This window comes from Callorhinus ursinus, unplaced genomic scaffold (genome assembly GCF_003265705.2).
Source record: "Callorhinus ursinus isolate GAN/ISIS: 27379988/994484 unplaced genomic scaffold, GSC_fseal_2.0 scaffold14, whole genome shotgun sequence".
In the NCBI taxonomy this organism is placed as follows: domain Eukaryota; kingdom Metazoa; phylum Chordata; class Mammalia; order Carnivora; family Otariidae; genus Callorhinus; species Callorhinus ursinus.
In genome coordinates, this window is record NW_027397076.1 from 7,948,896 (window position 1) to 7,966,178 (window position 17,283).

Here is a 17,283-nt window from a genome sequence, read left to right on the forward strand (position 1 = left end):
CGAGTGACCAAGTTTTCTACTCTCTCACTTCTTTCTTATGTTTAATTAATGCCCTGATAAAAAGTAAACAGAGGTCAAATCTTTCTAGTTAAAATTGATCTCATACTTCAAATTAACATAGTTTAATATAAATTTATGTAAATTTTTTTGCTTTACATAAAGTTATCAGCAAATCTTGGATGTATCAGAGGAATGAAAGTGGACTATTTCTTAAATCATACGGCTTTAGCTTAATTCCTGTATGCTAGTACAAATAATGGGTTTTGTGTATATTTGTTCTGAATTTCATCCCTCAATGGTTTGGTCATAGAAAAGAGCTTAAGTCTCTTGGCCATTTAGGTAGAGCTTTTAATATTATATGACTTCAGAATTAATTTTTTTTTCTGAGAAATCATTACATGATGGTCTGATACCAGAAGTTAATTTCTTTTCATTTTGATAGAAAGTCCTATTGCAGTGGTTGAAGGACCTAGCTCTTAATCATTTTTTGGCTAATTAAAAAAAATGTATTTCTAAAATTCTGTCAAGCAAAAGAAGTACTAATATTAAAGAACAGTTTTGTTTTGCTCTCCATGACATTATTTATCACAATAATTTAAGAACAAATACTATCTGACAGAAAGAGTAGATTAGTTCATTTAGAAGCAACAGAAGTGACATTGGGGAGAAGAAAATACATTCACTTTTCCTGGCTGTCAGAAGAAATGAATTTGTCACTTTCAAAATTCTTTATTGACGGCCAAAACCCTGGATTCTAAGCTTTAGAAAAAAATAAACCAGACTTTGAGATGAAAATATATAATGTTCGTTTATAAGAATAAAGTAGGGTTAGTTTGAGTATGAATTATGATAAATAAATTTTTAAAGGTAGAACCCAGTAAAGCTCTGCTAAGCTTAAAATGTGAACTGTTAAAAAAACTGTCTTACTCTTTCAAACAGAAGAGGAAAAGTTTCAGAATGACTCTGGAAGACTTTATTTAGTCTTCTCTTACTAACATATATAAAATAGGAAAAAGGAACATCTACTTGATGATATCTACAAAAATGCCTTGAAATCTTTGATAAAAGACTACATCTTAGGATAATTGTTATATTCTTAATACAGTGCTTCTGACTTTCTAAGAAGTTTAAAAACTCTTATTTTCCTTTTCAGTATAAATTTACTGTCCATTTATTTGACAAATATTTATTATACACTCACTTTAAGGTACTATATTAGGAAATGTCTAGATTTATTTAGCCAGCTAAGGTTCCCAGACATCCTTGACATTTTTATTTTTGTTATTAATTACTTAGACAAATTCCATTGTTTTTCAGAATCATAAATATATCATGTGTGTGTGTGTGTAAATGACTCTTTAAATATTCATTTTTCTAATCCTATGATTTACCATTTCACAAGGAATAGAAGCCAAAGTCCTTCACAAGCCTATGAGATCCTATGCAATTTAGCTCCCCTATTACCCTTTTGATCTCATATCTTCATTTACTCTGCTCCAGCTCTCCTAGCTGGGTTGATGTTCCTTGAATAAATGTATAGACAATCTCCTGTCTCGGCCCTTTACCTCAGCTATTCTACCTGAAACACTTTTTCCCAGGTATCTTAATGGTTTGCTCCCCTACTTTTTTTCATATTTTTACTCAAATATTACCTTCTCTCTGACCCCATTCCTTTTACCCCTTCCCTGCTGTTTTTTCTTCATATAACTGGCCAATAAGGTATAAAATACTACCTATTTTACATACTTTGTGTATTTTCTATCACTAAAATACAAACTCTACTAGGGTAGGGAATTTTTTGTGTACTGTACAATTCCTAGAACAATAACTGGCAAATAGTACTTACCTCTAAATGAAAATGCCTACATTTTCCTCTATGCCATTTTACCTTTTGATAGGTTTTGGTAATAGATTTATTTTTTACACCAGCTCAGTGGTTTTCAGACTAAGAAACTTTATCAAAACATGTTACTGATTCCTACCATACTAAATAAGAATCTCTAAAGTTGGGACTTGGAGCTAGAGCATATGTATTTTGAAAAATAGCTCTTTTGATTAAGAGCTATTTAAAAATATTTTACACTCTATATAACATTAAAATACTTTTTATTTTAAAACATTTAAGAAATAATAGCTCTTGTTTTTGTTTTTAACTCTCTAATTCTATGGCATTGCTTGGCACTTAGCTTCAGTCTATCCTTTTGCTTGGTGTTACTGAGTATGAGTAGGGGCTCAATTTCTTCTGCTTTAGACCTTTCCTGCTATTAGCCCAATTTTCATTATTTCAGTCCTTTGCTTCTCTTTTGCCCTTGGTACGTGTGTTTCTAATTCCTAAACATTTACAAGGTTCTGGAAGTGCTACTTCTTTGTGGTATCCCCTCTTCTGGCACATGGACTTGGCCTTCCTTTGCTATGCTAAGTCCTCAATCACTCTTTTATCTGCTTTTAATTTCCATGTGTTACGGTTCATACATGCTTCTTAGTCATTAAAATTAGTGTTGGTGTTTTATTTCTTTTTGCCTAATTGTTTGGGGGTAATTTTTAAGAAGAAAAAGGGGAGCAACATCTTTACACTGCCATCCTAAAAGTTCAAGTTTCATTTAATTTTATTGTTTTCAGTTTATTGTGCCAACCTGAATCCCAGAATCTTCTGACCCAACTTTTGTTTCCTTCTGCTCCCTATCCTGCATTTCATTCTTCATGCAAAACCACAAACCCTTCTCAATATTAGTTCCATACTTTTCCACCTCTGAATCTAGATTCCCCTTCTCTTGATTACTACATGTCCAAATTCCACTCATCTGTCATGTTCCTATGAATACTTCCTTTTGAACCCACCAACACTTAAAGCTAGAAGTAATATCTCCCTTCAGTGATCTATCTGTCCAGTCGCTTAAGTTTTTTTTATGGAACTTACCACATCATATCTTGTTCTTTGATCATTTATATTTTTATTGCCCCTGTTGAAAAGGAACCATGAGAGGAAGTATTGTATCTTGACTCATCGTTGCATTCTCTTTGACATCTTACCCATAAAAGGTGGTTAATCAATACGTGTTGTATGTACTATTTTATCCTGCATATTAACTCTCCTTCCCAGCTTTGTGTCACCTGGAAATATTTAGATATATTACCCTTTATTCAAGTCACTGATTTTAAATGTTTTGTGGGACCGGATCAAGAAGAGACCAACTAAAGGTCTCCCTCAAGGTTGATATGAATCTGCCAGTCATTGTTCTTTGGATTATGGTTATTAAGTCATATATAAGTCCACTATTTTTCCTGTTTCCTAAGAATATCATGAGTGACTGTCAAAATATCCAACCACAAATGTAGTTGCATGTTTGACAATGTCCAGGATTGTCTTTCCTTGGCATGGTCACTACCAGAGTTGCTGTCACTTCTGCATCATCATTCAATTTTGGCTTTTGTTTAAATTTATGTATGAAATAGTTAAATCAATTCCCTTCATTACATCCTGTATCTGTTGGAGGATGAAATTTTTAGCCACATGACAAGAATTTATCAGATGCTCTAATTTGAGCAAAATTAAGCTGTCAGTACATGTGAATAGCTGATGTCCCCATCATGGCTGTATCTTATCCTTGTACTTGTTTGCAACATGTTTTATGAAAGCCTGACCTCCATCTGGTCAGATGACCAAACTCCATTTAATAATACAACTTTTGCCTTCTTTTAGCCTCACTTGGCCAGGGAATTGGGGGGGTTCCTTTATCTCATGTTCAAGAATCTCCATATGTGTATATATATGTATATTGATTTATAGGTATCTTCCACCTTCCATTGTAAAACATTGTAAGACATTCCTTTCAAATGCCAGCTGCCATTCATGAATTCCTTTCCACTAAGTGTTAACAGTCCCTGAGATTTACTTATTTTGATATTGCATGCAGTTTTGCTCTCTATAAACACATTTTTTTAAGCTATTGGATTTGTTTTTTATTTGTTCATATTTCTCCTCTTAATAATTACCTGCTAGTTCTTCCACTCTGTTTTTTCTCCTATCATATTATTATTACTCATAGTCTTGCAATTTTAACTGAAGATTATTTTTATTCTTTGATTTCAGTTTAAAGTCCCTTGATCATACCTATGTGGGTCTTGTTAAACAGAATCTTTTGGTTCTTCTGAACTACTTAACAGTTTTCCAGGAGTATAATCATTTTAGTGTCATAAGTCATTACCTAACATGGTTCTTCGGCAGCATCTGCATAGTTGTGTTTCCTATGTCCATATCTTTACAAAACTATGACTTTAACTGGAAGAACAGATGATAATACCACCTTGCTTTAGAAAAGGCCTCACAGTAAAAAGAGTTGTTCGAGGCCCATTATAATCTGTATCATTGATTCATTCACATTCTGTCAATGATGTGGGAAGAATCTAGATAGTTTTGTATCTCTATACTGCAGGAGAGTAAATTGCCTTCCTATTTTCTGTTTAGTCTTCTAACCAGTTGTTCATTCTGCTGAGGTGGTTTAGTTCCTTGAGTGTGACTGAGAACAAACAGGATTCAGAGGGATTAGATAGAAAGAAAATTGAATTTGACCACATACTATATGAAGGAGCCTAACCCCAGCTAATTTGAGAGGGTAGCTTCATTAGAAATTGCCTTATCTATATTGGAAAGTTTCACTTTCCCAACATAATTGTAGATTTTTATTAAAATGACCAATTTTTCTCAACCTCAGAGGATGACTAGGGTTTCTCTTGTTTGCCCACTACTAAAAATTTAGTTTTGGGGTGCCTGGGTGGCTCAGTCGGTTAAGCATCCAACTCTTGATTTTGGCTCAGGTTATCTTGACTGTGAGATCAAGCCCCACATCGGGCTCCTCACTTGGCGTGGAGCCTGCTTAAGACTCTCTCTCCCTCTCCTACTACCCTTCCCCACTAAAAAAAATGGGTTTTAGTTACTAATGTAGAGAAAGACCAATATCTGCATAATCCATCAAATGAGTTGTACTTTGGCTATTAATATGATCTTGAGTAGCTTGTCATCCATTGTACACATTGCTATATCTTATAAAAGCTGAATTTTAGAAGCCTACAACCTGGAATGTAGGGAATTATTTGTATTGACAAAAGAAAAGGTAGGATGGTCTCAAAAATACCTCTTTCTGAAAAAATCACTCTATACCAACAGTATAAAAATCTCCTAAAATCCCCCAAATAACCATTTTTATACCTCAAAAGGAAATTAACAATGCCGTAAGTTCTCTCACCTCTTAAGGACAATAATAGGATTTCTTTTATTTTTAATTGCCTTTATATTTTTGTCACTTAAAAATATGAGTTGCTGCTCCATAAGCAGAGTCTTATACCTGTAATTCCACTTATGTTGTTTCTTATCTTTTCCAAGGTATAGTAGTCTTCCACTCAGTGTCTTAATACTTACTAGGCCCTCAACCCTCTTGTAATCTATTCTCTTGCTTCCTTCCTGAATTATTGTCTAGAACCATTTCATTCTCTCTAAGACAGGGAGTAGACAAGTATTTCTCAAACCCTTTAAGCTTCTTCACTAGTATAAAAGCTTGAATTTGCTGACTATCCATGTAGCGATCACTCACTTCAGATAGAAAGACTTTAAAAGTCCTACAAATTACAAATACAGATTTTTTTTTAAAGATTTTATTTGTTTATTTGAGAGAGAGCGAGAGCAAGAGAGCGCACAGAGGGAGAGGGCAAGGGAGAGGGAGAGGGAGAAGCAGACTCCCCATGAGCAGAGAGCCCTACAAAGGGCTCAGCATGGGGCTGGATTCCAGGACCATGAGATCAGGACTTGAGTGAAGTCAGACACTTGACCGACTGAGCCACCCAGGTGCCCCTACAGATTTTTTTTAAAATTTTCAGGCTTCCTACATATCAGGATGAACTAGTCTTTTTTTTTTTTTTCCCCCTTTGGCTTTCTTTCTAAGCTGCCATGCAAACTTCCTCTTCCTGAGTCCTAGCTATCTCCTGGAATGTACTGCTTTGGTATTTATTTGCCCTGCTTCACTTGCCACATACCTGCAAATCTGTTTTAGAAACTAGGCAATTCATTTGTAATGACATGGATGGAGCTAGAGTATATTATGCCAAGTGAAATAAGTCAGTCAGGGAAAGACAAATACCATATGATCTCACTCATATGTGGAATTTAAGAAAGAAAACAGATGAGCATATGGGAGGAGGAAAATGAGAAAGAGGAGAGAGGGAAACAAGCCATAAGTGACTCTTAATAGAGAAGAAACTTAGGGTTGGTGGAGGGAGGTGGGTGGGGGATGGGCTAAATGGGTGATGGGTATTAAGGAAGGCACTGGTTGTGATGAGTACTGGGTGTTGTACGAAAGTGATGAATCACTGAATTCTACTCCAGAAACCAATATTGTACTGTATGTTAACTAACAAAATTTAAATAAAATTTTAAAAATTAAAAAAAACTAGGCAATTAAAACTGCTTAATTATTATAAACTTCTTTGAACAGAAGCCAACAGAATCTTTCAAGTGTCACAAGTACCAGTTCACAGAGAAATAAACAGTACCTTGCTTTTTGGTCTCCATTACCTTTTTCTGTCACTCCTACATTTCTACCCTCTGGGAGATATAAGAATGATTACATTTCCAAAAAATAGTTGTTTCTCTGTGACACAATTTGAATGCCTAGGAGTACACCTAGATCTTTATTCTACTTCTGGGATGCAACATGGTATAGTTTCTTAGCCTTGTTATACAGTCCTGTGTGACCATGGTCATCATGTCACCTCTCAAGGCTTCAGTTCCCTCATACATAAAATGAGATCTGAAGTTCCCTCTAGGTTTTAGATCTATTAATTGATCCCCAAATTTGGATCTCATTATTAATGAACATTCCTGGAACACCTGCAGCCATTTTCTGATTTCTTTTTCCTTTTTAAGCAAGTTTTACACAGGATTTTTCAGCGAGTAATAATGTTGTGTTCCAAATGTGGCAGGTAATTGATTCTGATTTAATGTTTGTTGTCATAATAGTGCAGCACAAGCTTTTACTAAATTACATATTGCTTTTATAACTTAACTGGAATTGTGTACACAGATCACTTTTCCAACAGTTCTCCCCTTTTTACTGGCAGAGCTTGGTGAATCCTTAGCCAGTAATAAATTGTGCATTGGGAAAGTCCGACTTCCACATTAAGCTAATGACTTGTATTTTTTGAAACCATATTTGCCAAAACAGTCTCTTCGGACACTTGGACTTTTTTAAAGCTCTATTTTCTTTGGCTGGCTTAAAACGTGAATTGAATAATTTCCTTGATTTTGGTGGTTCTGATGCATCTGTTGCCAGCAGTGGATGTTGGCTTGGGGAAATGTGACTTCCATTACCTAAGGATGAAGAATCTCCAACTGATTATTAAAGTTGTTCATCACGAAGTTATGCACCTTAGACCTGGGAAAAATCAAGTACAAGTAGAGTACTCTTTAGATAAGGTATAGTTTTTGTAAGAGTAGTTAAAGGCTTTAAAACCTTGTTTGGTATATGACCCCAGTGTGACTTCCTATGTCTAGAGAGTTCCACGGTAGGTTCCTCATCACTGATCAATAGTGTAGTCAAAAGGAGGAGCTGCTGGTTCATATGTAGTTGGAGTTGTGGAAAACACTGGTACAGATTTAGTTTAACAACTATATATTTCTTTTTTCATTGTTTTTTGACTCTAAGTATTATAATATTAACATGTGGTTAGTTTCCTTTGTGATATCTAAAGTTTACTGCTCAGTATCAAGGTCAGTATTTTTTGAGTACATAATGGTTGGAGTGCCATGGACAACTTTCTGTGGTGTTTTAGCATCACACTGTGCACTGAAGATAAAAGCTGTATGTATAAATGATCAATTTCCTACACATGTGAATGTGGATAAAGATGGATAAAGAAAAGATACAAGTGAACAATTTAATTAATTGCACAATTTAGCCAACTTTGCCAATTGGAAAGGGAAAATATTCTATCTTTCCCATCAACTAAATAGTCAGCCATGTCCATTTCACTACAACTAAAAGAAAAAAGTAAAGCTTAGCAGAATAGTAATTTTGAATTGAGGTAAATGGAACTCAAGAGACAACAGTTATCCTCCTTCCTCTACATTCATTTTTATATCAGATGCAAAAAAGATTGGGTAGAGATTTCCCCCAAGGCAGAAAACTGTGATAATTAGACACCAGTTGGGAGCCCTTGAGGTGTTGCCTGTGCTTTTCCATAGCCTGAGTATCTGGAAAACCTAGAAATAGGTAACTCTGTTGAATTTTTGGCCCAAGGAAAAAAAATAACTTATTCTCTGCTAAAGTCAGTGAACTTAGCCTCTAAGGAAACTATGTGTGAAGAATTATCATGCCAGTTTTACTGGAAAGTGTTTCACTCACTTTCCCAACAAGATTATAGATTTTCATTAAAATACCCAATTTTTTTCAGTGATTTCAAAATCACTTAGGATTTTTCAATATTTTGGCTGCTTTTGAACACTCCCCAAGTTGCCTGGAAAGTTGGGGAGCTCAGAGCCAGCCATACTATGTACACATTTAATGTTGAGAAGTATTAATTTAAATGATGTATTTGCCCTCTTGTTTATTCTTTGCTGTTTTACTTTTCTTATATATGTTAGAGAACAGTAAACAATAACATTGCTAAGTTCAGGTTTTAAATTTCTTGCTTTCCCTGATACATTTGTTTTCCTGATTTCTCGTTTTCCTTAGAAATACTGAAGGAAAAACATGTAGTGGGCAGGTACTACTAAGTTAGATGGTTGCCAATATCCATTTGGTAATAATCTGTGCACCTACCTTATCTATTCCCCATATATTCTTTGCTAATGCCACTTTGCCATAAATATATAGCTTAGAATATTTTACTGCTGATACTACATATTTTTCATTGTAGTTTTCTTTTTTATTTTATTTTATTTAATTAATTTATTTTTCTATTTTGTTCAGTTAGCATATAGTACATCATAAGTTTTTGTTGTAGTGTTCAACGATTCATTAGTTGCATATAATGCCCAGTGCTCATTCTCACACATGCCCTCCTTAATACCCATCCCCTGGTTACTCCATTCCCCTGCACACCCCTTCTGTAACCCTGTTTGTTTCCCAGAGTCCAGAGTCTAGTCTTCTTTTGTGGCAATCATTTGCTAAGAAGGTGTTGATTTGGATAGTTTGTTTCCAGAAACTTGTTGTTTAACCATAACTGTTTCTATTTATGCTACTTATAGTCTCTGGAAAAATACATTTTGAACTGTGAACTGTGGGAGGATTTAGAATACTCAATCATATTTAAAGAATAGTCACATACCAACAAGCTGGTGTACACAGAAGTCTGTCTCCCTTAGAGTTATAGGAGGATATCTGCCTGCTGTAGACTTGAATTTTTTGTTTCTTAATAATATATCAGATAATTAAAAACTAAATTAAAAATTGAAAAGGAGGAGTAAATGGAACATAAGATAATTGAGAATACAAAATAATCTTTTAAAAATAATCGATAAGGTAATAAATTTAGGATGTTAAATTTGTTAAATCAGTTTTTCCTAGGTATAAAAGTATGTATGAAAAGAATATATTTTTGGGGCCCCTGGGTGGCTCAGATTTTTAAGCATCTGCCTTCCGCTCAGGTCATGATCTCAGGATCCTGGGATGGAACCCCGCGTCAGGCTCCCTGCTCAGCGGGAAGCCTGCTTCTCCCTCTCCCTCTACTGCTCCCCCTGCTTGTACTCTCTCACTCTCTCTGTCGAATAAATAAATAAAACCTTTAAAAAAAAGAAAAGAATATATTTCTTTAGGAATTTATTTGCCATGTCATATTTTTGTGTCACTGGTATCATAACTAAAATAATTTACATAGGATGGCCTATGTGAAGAATCCTTTCAAGCCAAAACATTTAATTCTTTTTCAATTTATTTTGTGGAGTACCAATAAAATTTACTTTATCTGCCTTAAATTCACTGTAATACCATACCTCTGTATGCCTCTCCCCATAAACGAAAGAAAAAGGAGTTAAGCAAACACAGAGGAGGGAACGTTTGGAGGATAAGCTTAAGGTAGTTTTAAATTTCATAGGAATCTTCTTTGAATGATATATAAAATGGGAACCAACAAAGACAGGGGCATTTAGCAGAAAAATATTTTTAACTTTAGACTTCATATTTTTCATTCCAACTCATTTAAACAACTCTGTAACTCTTTAGAAGTTGTGACAAAAAGAACAGTACTCTACTATTAAGGTTCTTTTTTTTTTTAAGATTTTATTTATTTATTTATTTGTCAGAGAGAGCGCGCGCATGCACACACTCGAGCGGGGGGAGGGCTGGGGGGGGCAGAGGAAGAAGCAGGCTCCCCGCTGAGCAAGGACCCCGATGTGGGACTTGACCCCAGGACCCTGGGATCATGACCTGAGCCAGAGGCAGACGCTTAACCATCTGAGCCACCCAGGCGTCCCACTGTTAAGGTTCTTAAGGAAGCTTTTGAAGATATATACTAACAATGACAGTTTTTATACTTGCTGAGCTGTGTGGTATAGTTCTTTTACTCTGATCCAACTATAATGTTTTAGTTACCCAACTTTGATTTCTCAGCACCCTTTTATCTTCTTTGCTACTAACCACTCTGCCAGAAATAAGGGACCTCACAAAAAAGTTTTCCAAAGTTGTGAGGAGGAAATAATAGTGATGTAAATTAAGTAGTTATTTACTCAGATTTACTCTTTTCAGAAATATTGTGATTCTCACTTTAATTATAAATTTGTCTAAGATTATGGGTTTACCAATGGGAGGAAAAGTAAAAGACCAGAGAAGCAAATGAGCTATAATAAGGAAGTGGGCTCATCTCAGGTGGCAGAGAAGTGTCTTAGTGGTTTTAGAGACCATCAACTTAAGGAAGACATTTTAGCACCATATTTGACAAGGATCTGAGAGCATAAACATTCATAATGGGGTAGACAGTCCTGGTGTGGAAGATAATTTGTCGTAAATGAATCATAGAGATGTAAGACATAGTATTTCATTTGTAAGGTAATTTTTTGCTAAGGATTGTTTTACAGTTTAGAAAAAATGCTAGTATGTTAACTGTATGTTTTAAAAGGAAGTAGATTTCAAAATATTAAATTTTATTGAGAAAAATTAGTGAAAATTATTTCTCTACTTGAAGATACTGCATCTTAATACTGCAATTTTTGAAAAATATCGTCAGATGTAAGTACATCTTACCATAGTTTTTCATAATATAAGACCATCCCAACTTTTCTTGTTGTTTTCCTAGCCCAAGTTTACAAATGACTTTTATTCAGTTAGTTGGTTAGATCAGGTCCTGATGACACACTGATACCAGATTCAGGGCCCTTCATTGTGGTTCTGTAGCCACGTGGAATGGCTAATACTGTGATCATCTCTCTTTCGATGGGTTCCTATGGATCACTAAGGGCATTGAATGAGACTCATGACCCACCAGTTCAAACACATTACCACTATTAGAAAATTAGTTCAAAAGTGACTTTTGTGATTTCAATCAGAATCATCTTTATAATTAATTACTAAGAATTCTATTCCTTATAGCTTTTATTACCTTTTTGAAGATATTTCTTTAATTCTCCTTGAATTAAAAGAGAAAACATTCTCCTTGTACATATAGTAATACATTTTCAAAAACTGAACAGAGGCCATCTGAACTTATTACACTTTTAATTTTGGTAGTGAATTCCAAAAGAATTTGTAATAGAATTTTTTTAAGGTTTTATTCCTGGAAAGTAGAAACATAATTAAATTTAGGAAATTTTAGTGAATACATATTTCAAAGAACAAATATCATTTGAATGAAATGTGGTATGGCAAAGCTATAATTTAGCTGAAGTATTCATTATGGCAGTCTCAGATTAATTAGCCTATCAAAGCAAGTATTTAAATTTTAGATATTATTTTTACATTATAATGAAGTGAAGAAAATGAGTCTTCCACAGCACCAAATTACTCTTAAATCAACAAATACTTGAGTAGCTACAAAATGCAAAGAAAACACTCAGTGGACCATGATTTACACCTAATATTTATCATGTTACAAGAATATCCAGGGGAAAAATCAATCACATGGGGAAATTGATGTGGCTCTATTTTGAACTGACTCATAACAATAGATCCTTTACCTTTTGAAATAATTTCTTTAAAGGTTTTTCTTGATAGACATTTAGGTTAACTTTAGTTCTCATTCCTAAAAGACACATGGGGTATTGGCTAATGTATTTATTTTTATGAATGTACTTTACCAGTTTCCTAGGGTCCTAGTCATGACCAGTGTCATTTTGTCCATTTTACAGTGATTTCACCTTCATCTTTAAAGGTATCTTATAGGCACTCAGTGAGAAATACGTTCTCACTGTAAAACTTATCTCTTGAGATAATCATTGAAAAAGGAAGAATTTACTGTTTGCTCCATATAAACCATATAGCACTAGTCAAGATATGTGAACCTCTTTTTTTCCCCGCATATTTAGGTTCAAATCAGTGACCCTTTGTGGCAACAGTATTGGAGTTAATATCAGAGTCTAGCATTTTCTAAATCTATACAAGTCATTAGGAATAAAACTTCCCTTTTTTTAGATAGCCAAATTCATTTTACAGTGATTGAGAGATTTATTTAAATTAATTTTGTATCCCTTCACAGAAAACTTCCAGGAGATGGTTGAGCATGTGCTTGCTTTTGTGGTAGGATTTGTTCTGTAAACATTTAGTATCTATTATATAGAATATTTCACCTGAAGATTTTATTCTAATTCTAGCACTCTACTTAATATATTTCATAAAAGGCAGTATAGATATTTTTAAGATAGCACTGTTGAAAATCAGAAAGCAAAGAAATGGTTGAGTCCATTTCACTAAGTTAAAACTTAAGTAAACGACCTGATTAGAGGACTTGTTGCCTTTTTTCCAACCCATGGCATCTATTCAACTCATACTCATTCCCTCTTCCTGCAAGTAAGAAAAGTACTATTCACCTGTCAACTCAACAGATCTTTTTTTTTTAATTGTTGACCTATGTAGGGAAAAAAACTTAATATTTTGCATCTTTCATAACTGAATTGTTGTGATTCAAGCTCATAAACTGAGAGGAGAAACTAAAGTTTAAGGAGCATTTTTTGTTACTTTAAAAAAGAAAAGTCATTTATCTCCATTAGATTGAGTAAGGGTTTCCTCCCCTTCTAATCTAAAACTTTAGGAAAACTTCAACATGGTTTATAAATGAATTCAGTAGCTTGTCTTTCATTAACATAATAAGTGTAAATAGTGGCATTCTTCAGGTTTGTGATACAAGAAACTAGTAGTAACTGTTAGTGTTGCCATTATAATTTCATTAGTGTGGCTTCTTTACACACTTTCTCCAGTGACGCAAATACAGACGTGATTTTTTGGAACATCAAACTTATGGCTGCCTTCTCTCTTCTTCATTACTTATGTTGGACAAACTGCCATTATCACTTGCCAAAAATAATCCCACAGTTCAGTAGACTTCAGTTTTGAGGTCTCTCATGTCCAACTTAGACCACCAGTAGCTTTGTCTCTTGGAGATCAGAAATTGGACACTTCTTTTTGATGTTTAACAAACCTGACTCTGTTCCTTAACCCCTAAGGAAGAATATATCAAAACAAATTTTCTAAGCAACATCACTGGAAACATAGCAGCAAATCCCTTTGGAATGCATCCTTTGGAACACAGTCCAAATTATTTTTGTATGAAGCTTTATGAGATTTGTATTAAGGTGATGATAATATTAAAGTTTCTATTAGGGTAAGATAAGTTATTTGTATTTTCTTTTATCTATATCCATATACAGAAATGACTGAAGAGTCACCAAATTTTGGTAATATCTGTATTCTTGTGCTGTAAACAGCTTCAAGAAACTAAGGGTAAAATATGGAGCTTACATATTTAGGTTTCGAGTATTATACTGTAACCAAGGCCATGAAACTCCTGTTAAAATAGGGAGCTTATCTAATTCTACCAACTTCCCTTTTCCCCATTACTCCCTACCCACTACCTCCCCTCACTAGCACCTCATACACACTTTCTTTGCTATATTTTAGGAAATTTTTTTTCAACTTCATTTCTCCCTTCTGTTTTCTCGGCTTTGTAACTTATTTGTATAACCTTTCCAATGATATCCTGTGGATTATGCTAAAGTATAATAAATAAATCACATAGTTGAGTTTGTAGAAAGACCTTATACCATCAAACCATAGTTAATAGAAACTGAGAGGTCTTTTTAAAGAAGGAAAACATAAAACTCTGCTCTTTTTCACATCTCTTTTACAGTCCTAACTTTGCTTGTTATACTAAATAGTTAAGTAATAGTTAAGTTTTAATTATCAAGTAAAATTCCCAACCTTATCTTTCAAGTGTCAGCTTTCTCTTCCACCATTAAAATTAAATGCATTTTATTATGAAGTAATCATTAAGTACATTTTGTACTTAAGAGAAAAATCTTTCTCTCAAGTCTTAGTTCCAGAAAATATATTTTAAAAGTGGTACAAGTTTTAAGTTCATGCTTTTTGGTTCCAAATATAAGTGTCTGTTCATATTGGATGCCCCTAAGCAAGTAACAGCCTTTTTTTTCCCTTTCATTTATCCTTAAACTTCATAAGCTAACAAAAGATTTTATCTCCCACCTTTTTTGTCTTCCAAACCTACCATATTTCACTTTTTAGAATTTCTTGAAGTTTGCACCATGAAACAGTATTACTTTCAGGAGTATGGCTTTGAAGAGAATTATACAATGGTACTATTTATTTTCGTCTAACATTTAGGATGCATTTAAGTGTCCATAACTTTCTGAATCTTTTTTTTTTTGAGAGAGAGAGAGAGACCCCATGGTGGGGGGAGGGGGGAGCAGAGGGAGGAGAGAGAGAATCTTAAGCGGGCTACACGCCCAGCGCAGAGCCTAACGTGAGGCTTGATCTCACAACCCTGAGATCATGACCTGAGCCGAAATCAAGAGTCAGGTGCACTTAACTCTGTGAGCCACCCACGGACTCCACTTTCTGAGTCTTAATAGATTGTATTTTATAAATTTATGACATAACAGTTATGAAGATGAATTTATAAAAGGGCCTGTAAATGACAGTCTTCCTTTGCTACCTCCCAGGAGAGAGTCTTCCTGGTAAACTATAAATTTGAAAGACAGCCTTGTTTTCCCAACCTCCTTTAACCTAGCAAGCTGTAGAGAACTTGGACTTTTCTCCTCCGCAACCAAAATAAGAGATTATGGTTATAGAAGACATCTTATGACTCCTTCTGTAACTGTTTTTTCTGGACATTTTTTAAAAAAATAAGTAAGAATTAAATTTTAATACATTTTCTGATTTTAAAAATGAAGATCATAGTTAATAATGATCTGAATTTAACTTGGCAAGATCTGTAACATTTTTGTGAGAGATATATGGTCATTAACTTTGAAGATTCTTCATATTGAATTTATAATCCATTTGATTCTCACGTTTTTACATATGCTTGCTGAGATTTAAATGTTTTTTTTATTTTTATTGTTATGTTAATCACCATATATTACATCACTAGTTTTTGGTGCAGTGTTCCATGATTCATTGTTTGTTCATAACACCCAGTGCTCCATGCAGAACGTGCCCTCCTCAATACCCATCACCAGGCTAGCCCATCCCCCTACCCCCTCCCCTCTAGAACCCTGAGATTTAAATGTTTTTATTGGGTGAAACGTAAAATAAAATAAACACTTTGATGGAGGAAATTATCTAGACAAGTATCTCTTTGTTCTTAAAAATATGTTTGAGACAACTTGTGTAAAATAGGTTATTTAAAGACTTGTCTATGTTTCTAAGTCTTTGTGTTTTTCATTTTAACTAAAACTTCTATCCCATCTTTAAGACTCACATCAGCAAGTCCTTTGCGGATCCTCAACTCAGTCTGCCTTTCCTTGGGTCTAACATTACGATTATGCAGGCCTCTGTTATCAATTGCATGATTGCACTGTGTTTATCTAACACATCTATTAGACTACTCCCTGAGGGCAGGGGCTGTTTATGTCTTTTCTCAGCATAAAGCACTGTGCAGCCTGGTGATGTTAAACATTGAAGGTGTGGGATTGTGATAACCCAGTAAATTTACTCCTAAGATCCTTGAGACCAGAAAACACATGGGACAACTGCAAAAGAAAGCAGGAGAACCTTAGTTGGGCTGGTGCCCAGAAACTTCAGGGTAGAGTTTTGAGAAATTGGACCTGGAGCATTAGTGCTCCTAAGGGGCCTCTTCTATACCTTGGTTTCAAAATTGAATATCACACAACTGGCTAGTGACATTGAACGCCTGAAGGGAAGAGTATGCAGCACCGGTGGAGCAATGATGGAGCTTTTTCCCACGTGGGCTCTGGCTCGGCTTACCCCTTCTGCCACATGGGATGAAGAGATATGACAGAGAGGGTCCCAACTGTGTGTACAACCTTTTAAAGCACAGTGATTCCACTTTGGAAAGTGATATAATGAAGGTCCTCAAATTTAACACATATTAGTTTCCTCATCTTTAGGAATGATGTGAAGAGTAGGAATTGGCCGACTTGATTGCATCTTCTTCCCTTAGAGCTTTATAAGTGAGCTTTCAGTAATTCAGTTGCTTTTTCAAGTAAATATATATTTCTAACATATCCTTTTCTTATCCTTTTCTTATTATACAAGATGTATAATACAGTCCCAGGAGAATTCTTGAATTTTATTTGACCTTTGTGTCCAAATGGAATTGGACCATTTGCTTATGAAAAGAACATTAACATAGCTATACTTTAGAAAGCTCCGAAATCTTTATTTGAAAAGACATTTACTCATCTTGTTAAGTATTTATTGTACATCCCAGCCAAGGTTTTAATCGTTTGAGTTATCAATTTTTTTTTTGGAGGTATAAGAAAAGTGAGAATGTGATATCTGACTTGTTTACAGCAGAATTAGTAATGGATAACTCAAATGATTTAATTTGGGCATATGTGATATTGGATAGCACTGATTCCACTGAGTCAGTTAAAATGTGTACCTTATTAGATTATTCAAGTGCTACATACATACTAATGTAAAAGCAAAATAAGAGCTATTTTAAATATGAGCCATCTAAAAGGTCTTGTTTTAGGGGATATGTGGAGACCTATAAAGGAGGCTTTTTTTTTTAGCTTCTATTCATTTAATTTTTTTTATTTTATTGAGAAATAATTGAAATACATCACTGTATAAGTTTAAGGCATACAGCATGATGGTTTGATTT

At 34.5% G+C, this 17,283-nt stretch overlaps 1 protein-coding gene across 3 annotated transcripts in view; it reads left to right on the plus strand.

Moving 5' to 3' along the window:
• Positions 1 to 17,283, plus strand: part of WASHC3 (WASH complex subunit 3) — a 50,938-nt gene that overhangs the window by 16,241 nt on the left and 17,414 nt on the right. The gene's annotated exons all lie outside the window — the stretch shown is intronic.